General features: G+C 39.5%; 1 long non-coding RNA gene across 1 annotated transcript; it reads left to right on the top strand.

Moving 5' to 3' along the window:
- The first annotated feature begins 1,077 nt into the window (after window positions 1-1,077).
- Window positions 1,078-6,719, top strand: LOC118332172. The gene is made up of 3 exons (XR_004796921.1): window positions 1,078-1,342; window positions 4,696-4,869; window positions 6,703-6,719. It is a non-coding gene; the product is annotated as an uncharacterized LOC118332172 (long non-coding RNA).

Raw genomic sequence — 6,719 nt, 5'->3', positions numbered from 1 at the left:
CCAACGGGGCGAGAGAAGGATACAATAATAGGAGAAAATAATATTGGCATTGACAGTCTAACTCCGATGGGCACGTTGTTTGTGCTCTGATTTGTGCGCGTTCATGTATGAGTAGGTGGTGCTGGGTCGGATGTGTGTTGATTGTTGGATGGACAGTACAGGCGCTAGGTTTGATATTGATCATGAGTTGGTGGTTAGTACTCACAGTATATTTCAATGGTAGATAGATAAGAAGAAACGTTGTGCCTGCTGTTACTTAAGGGAAGGGTTTGTGTTTCATTCATCTGAGGTTGTCAGGTGATGTTTTCGCTGGTGCTGATCCATGTTCAGGTTAATGTGCTTCCGTTGGCATATTTGCATTAATCAAACTATATACTCAACTTCCCAGTACCAGGAGAATAGAATTTAAATGATCCTGAGGAACTAAGCGGTCGTTATCTAGTTTTTATCAGCGTGAATGGGACTCAAGGCCTTAAAAAGTCCAAATGGACAGTCCTTTTGTTTGACTTGGTCTCCTTAATTCTGGCACTTCCTCATCTGGACGTGTGTTTGACTGAAGACCAATCTTAGTACTTCTGCCTTCGTTCGAGGCCTGATGATGTTTATATTCATTACTCTGACTATCAGACAGGAGAAGTGGTTCAAAGATATTATTTAGTATTTGCAGTCAGTGTTGAGTTGGTATTGGGAGGTATATGTCCCAAGAAAGATTGAAGAGAACTTTCCTCATCGGCAGATAGTAATTATAGAATTATGATATCTGTATATCTGTCTTCAAACTTTAAACTGACATGATCAAATGTTTCTTCTCTAATGAAGAATGGGCACAGAAATCAGTAGCTGAACTGATGTTTCAGGAAGATCTTTCCTCAGACCTACTTAACTCTCTCCTGCTCAAATGGTCAGCTTCGTGGTCTTCTATCTTACTGTTCATCAGGATAAATGAAGTCTGCTATACGTTCTTGTTGCTAGGTTTTCGACTCTGAAAGATTAAATATCTGCTTCTGTAGGAATGTCTGTTTCTGAGGTTCTGCTGGGCCAAGCTGGGATTCAATAAGCCTAATACGAATCGTCAAAGCCTCTAACAAAGCTCAGTAAGTGGGATTTATTCATTAAAAAATACAGTGTTATCTTTCAACTTATTGTTTCCTTACTGTTGTCTCTCCAGATTGAGTGGCTGTAACCTCTCAGAGAGAAGCTGTGAAGCTCTGTCCTCAGTTCTCAGCTCCCAGTCCTCTAGTCTGAGAGAGCTGGACCTGAGTAACAACAACCTGCAGGATTCAGGAGTGAAGCTGCTGTTAGCTGGACTGAGGAGTACACACTGTAAACTGGAAATTCTCAGGTTGGATTGAGTTACTGATTGTTGTAAAACAATTGAAATTTATACTTCAGGCTACAAACTCCATGCTGCCTCTCGTATGTGACAATCGGTTTTCCATCCGGATATTATATTTTACATAATTGGAAATATTATTATTATTATTATTATTATTGAGTTGGCTTTTTGTTGTTTTTGTTTAAACAGATATGAACTCTGGCCTAAATAGAGAAACAGATCTGATCTGGTTTGATCTAACGTAATTTAATATTTGTATTTATAATAAATAAATATATATATTTATTAATTTTTTAGATAATTAAATGTCATATCCAAACTAATTTGAACTATTTCTTAGTTTTGTCCCAGAGTTAAATTTCTGGTTTATGTGTTCCCTGTGGGAACTTTGTTATCTCTGGCTGTCTTTAGACCAGACAGAACTTTAAAAATGAATACATTTTTGTTTGTCTCCTTGTAGTCCAGGTGTTATGTGAAAATAATGTTCACTTTTTCATGATTGCACGAAACTCTGCAGACAGGTAGTTTGGAGACCTGTACATTTTCAGAAATGGAGCCATCACAAAAACACCTTGTGGCAGCCATGGCGGCCATTTTACTTTCCTCTATAATCACGTTATGTATTTTGTATCATATCTCCTGAACCAAACATGATAACAAAGCAATGGTGATTTCTCCCCCTATTTTTCGATGGTCAAAGATTAGAATGATACCACATACAACATAATAAATTGTTTAGGTGACGGTTCATGGTGTTTTGAGGAGGAAATATATTCATAATTATCAAATATAATAATATTCAATATGTCCATAACAAGTTAGCTTTAGAAAATAATGTATCTTTGAGATTTAAACTGCACAGTATTCACCATTTTACAATATGCGTAACAACATAGCAATGGGCTAGGCTAAAAACAAGGCTTAGTTGGTTCATTTGTCATCTGCGCAAATACTCAGCCTGGCTTGGGGCCCTTCATTCACAGATGTCCTAACACATTAACATATTATGATTGGCTGTACATCGGAAATTAGAACGAATATGGATTACCTACAACAGGACACAGCTGCAGAAAATCTTCACTCTACTTAGTGCACTCTTCTAGTTTGCATTTGCAATGATGCAGAAGTCTTTCTTGCAGCCACAACTTAAAAGTTCAAGGATGAACTGGTGAGAAATTGATCAGAATGTCCTGTTTTTATCCCCTGTTAGCTTTTCTTACAAGGATGGACTGGCTTGCCTGGGAAAGAGTAGACCGCAATGGTCCCAAATTGCGTGGGTCAATCAAACCCAAGTCTGTTGAAGATGGCATAATTGTCCCAGACATTGTCTTCCTTCATTCACTGCTCTTTTTAAGTTACTGCACCAGTGCATTTGCAAACAGGGGCAAAAATATGGCATGGGATAACTGAAATTCCAGTGGCATGTCAACAAAGGCCTTTATGGCTCTATCAAAGGTTCCAAAAAAGCAAATTAATCAAGCCTGAAGGAATGGCGCAAATCCCCTCAATGATGCACTGGTGCAGTACCTCAAAAGAGAAGTGTTGGGGACAAGCACTAGAGGTGGCACAACGTATGCCATCTCCAAAACACTTGGGTTAATTGACCCATGTGATTTAAGACCATTTTGATTGACTCAGGAACACAAGCAAGTCAGTCCATCCATTAAGTTTTTAAAATGCATGGGGGAGCACAGTAGCTCACCTGGCAGAGCACACACCCCATATAGGCCGAGTTTTTACCACAGTGGCATTCACCATTAACTATTCACCTGAACATCACATATTCTGTGTTATAATGTAGGGTTCAGGAGATACAGTCAGGTCCATAAATATTGGGACATCGACACAATTCTAATCTTTTTGGCTCTATACACCACCACAATGGATTTGAAATGAAACGAACAAGTGTTGCTTTAACTGCAGAGCTTTCACGCTTTAATTTGAGGGTTATTTACATCCAAAATCAGTGAACGGGTGTAGGGATCAGGTTTCGTAGTATGTGCCCCCACTTTTTAGGACCAAAAGTTAATGCGACCAAATTATCACAATCATAAATCAAACTTTCACTTTTTGTAACTATGGTTGCAAATTCCTTTTGCAGGGTCAATTAAGTCCTGAAGTCTGGAACGGCATTAGAACATCACCAGACGCCTGGGTTTCATCCCTGGGTGATGCTCTGCCAGGCCTCTACTGCAACTGTTTCAGTTCCTGCTATGTTTCTTGGGGATTTTCCCTTCGTTTTGGTTCTTCAGCAAGTGAACATGCAGTGCTTCAATCCGGATCAGGTCAGGTGAATTGACTGTGGCCATTGCATAAACATTCACTTCTCTTGGCCTTAAATAACCTTTTGGTGCTTTCGCAGTAGCTTGCGGGGTCAATGACATTTACCTTTCCTATCTCCATAACTCTTCTCTTCCCATCACTACATGGTACAGTTAGATCTTTTTTCAATCATGTCCATAAGGGATGTTGTTCCAGGAATTGTGAAGGCTATTTTTAGATGTTGTTTGGGCAACTTCATCATCTGCCTTCCTGTTTTTGAGGGACTCCAATGGTTTACATCTTGCGCGTGGAACCCTCTGGTATATCACATCTGGTGGAAGGTCTTCTCTTTTTGAAGTCTTTTGGTGTTGCTGACTACGCGTGCCGTTCCTTTCTTTTTAAGAATTCAAAACCGCACCTAATGTTTTTCTATCTCTCTGATGGGTTTGGTATTGATTTTTCATACTTATGAGTGGCTTCCTTCACTAGATAGTGACAGCTCTTTGATTTTCATAATTGAGAGTTGACAGCAACAGATTCCAAATGCAAATAGCACACTTGAAATGAACTCTAGACCTTTTATCTGCTCCTTGTAAATGGGATAATGAGGGAATAACACACACCTGGCCATGGAACAGCTGAGCAGCCAATTGTCCCATTACTTTTGGTCCTTAAAAAGTGGGAGGCCACATATACAAACTGTTGTAATTCTTACACCATTCACCTGATTTGGATGTAAATACCCTCAAATTAAAGCTGAAAGTCTGCAGTTAAAGCACATCTTGTTCGTTTCATTTCAAATCCATTGTGGTGTATAGAGCCAAAAAGATTAGAATTGTGTCCATGTCCCAATATTTATGGACCTGACTGTATGATGCACTCAAGTACATCATTTGGTTATGGCAGAAAGTAAAATGACTGCTATGGCCGTCTTGATGCATTTTTTTACATTTTTTCACTGGCTCCATTTCTGAATATGTTCAGGGCCCCAAACTGTACATTTGTACCAAGTTTCATGCTTTTATGTTACAGTGAACATATCACCTCAAATTTAGCACATATATCATCTGGACTATTGTTTATTATTTCTTCTTCAGACTGGGTGGCTGTAACCTCTTAAACAGAAGTCTTGAAGCTCTGTCCTCAGTTCTCAGCTCCCAGTCCTCTAGTCTGAGAGAGCTGGACCTGAGTAACAACGATCTGCAAGATTCAGGAGTGATGCTGCTGAGAACTGGACTGGAGAGTCCACACTGTACACTGGAAACTCTCAGGTCAGGAATTATTAATACATTCAACTGATGACCATTTAAAATCTTATTGACATTAATGGATATATAGCTAACATAAGTAGGAGTGTGTTTGCCAGTATAATTTGTTAAAAGCATTAGTTTCTCGAATCAGAAAATTACTATCCATGAATATTTTTCATAATTAGGGACTGAGCCAGCGACCACTGGAGGTCCCTATTGTATTGGCTAGAATTCTTACCTATTCTTATTATTATTTTTAGCCCCCTTCGACTGCATTTTTGCCCCCTAGAACATATACAAAAAGTCAATTTTATTTGGCAAAGTTGTCAGGCCTGGTGAAAATAGGATATTCTATGCGTGGCTTTTGGCTATCATAAAAAATGCGTTTAGGCTAATAACTTCTGCATAGTTTGTCGCACTTTTCGCCTTGTATTTGAACGAACCCCTCCTAGGAATTCGGAATTGGCTCAAATTGGTCAGTACGTCAGAGTATGTTGGCTGATTAAAAGTTGTGCTATTGTGATGTACGGTTGAAGGGCGTGTGGGGTGGGATGGGTCATTGTTGACCGCTGTTCAGGCCCCCCGACGTAGGTTGATGGCGAGGTCCCGCTCAATGCTGCTTGCAGCTTTAATTTTCTTTTGTCTTTGTTGTAGAAGTTTTAAATATCACAAATGATTCAAAATGTATTCTAAATGTGGCTCCAAAGCATTGTATCTGTATTGAATCAGATTTGTGTCAATATAAAACAAAACAACATTTTGCAATATCAAACAAAAAATGAAATCATTGCCACTCCCCTCAATAATAATAATAACAAACTTGATTAACTCCAGGCAAACACAAGATACAAGTGGGCATACAAGGAAGTAAATCTCAGAGTCCTGGCTTGTTGACCGAGTCAGAATTTTCTTTAGATGGCTTTGGAGTACGACTTAGATTTGACCGGGACTGCACCATGGGGGTGGCTTATATGTGTATAAACATGAAGCATGTGTACAACTGTCAAGATCTGGAGAGTCATTCTGTTCAGCTGACATCAAACTGATTTCTCAAACTGACCGCGTACATTTGGCCAGCTGAATATTGTCGTTTACATCCCACCCTCTGGCAACGCCACTCGCACAGCAAAGGCTGTTTATTTGGAAATCGAGGGTGGGGTTAGTTAGTGCTCATTGGTTAATTGCCGGTAGGCCCCATCTTTGTAGTCTGACATGTTCTGAATGACTATAGTGCCCGCTTTGTCAGCATTCATAGTGATCTCAGAGTCTTTTGAAAGTTCTTGTATAGCCAAGTGTTGATCTTTACTTGAATTTGAGACGGAATGTGGGGCTTTGTCTTTCAGTAATTCAACAGTTTCTTGCTCAACTATTCTGCAAAAAGTCGGGATTGAGGGATTTTAAGTAAAAGGCATAAATGTGCTTTTAGGTTTAAATACAGGTTTTTCAGACCTTTTGTATATCAGAGGTGCCAACCACAGTTTCAGTTGAATCTTTCTAAAGAAATGGAATTAACCTCAAAAGAGTTTGTTTAGGGACAACGCTTAAACCTTTAGTAAGAGCATAAAGTTGATGGGGAGTGAGTACCTTATCAGAGAGGTTAATCACAGGATTCTGCCTTGCTAGCAGGTGAAAGGCTTGTTCCTGGAATCTGGCCTTTCTTGGCCACAGGCCATTTTTTGAATGGTGATTTCTACTTGCTGTATTAGCTGGGTGCTAGTAGTAGCTTCTGTTGGAATCCGAGTCATTCAACAGCATGAGATCCCTGGAACTTTTAGTCAATATTTTGCACCACTTCTTAAAGTCCTCATTTTGTGCACAGTTACCACCACATGTTTTTTTTTTGTGTATGTGTAGGCTGTCAGGCTGTCTGA

The sequence above is a fragment of the Morone saxatilis genome, unplaced genomic scaffold (assembly GCF_004916995.1).
Source record: "Morone saxatilis isolate NCDOM2014 unplaced genomic scaffold, NCSU_SB_2.0 Contig202, whole genome shotgun sequence".
In the NCBI taxonomy this organism is placed as follows: domain Eukaryota; kingdom Metazoa; phylum Chordata; class Actinopteri; family Moronidae; genus Morone; species Morone saxatilis.
Note: the sequence above shows the minus strand (reverse complement) of the source record. Positions and strands in the feature narration are given on the sequence as shown.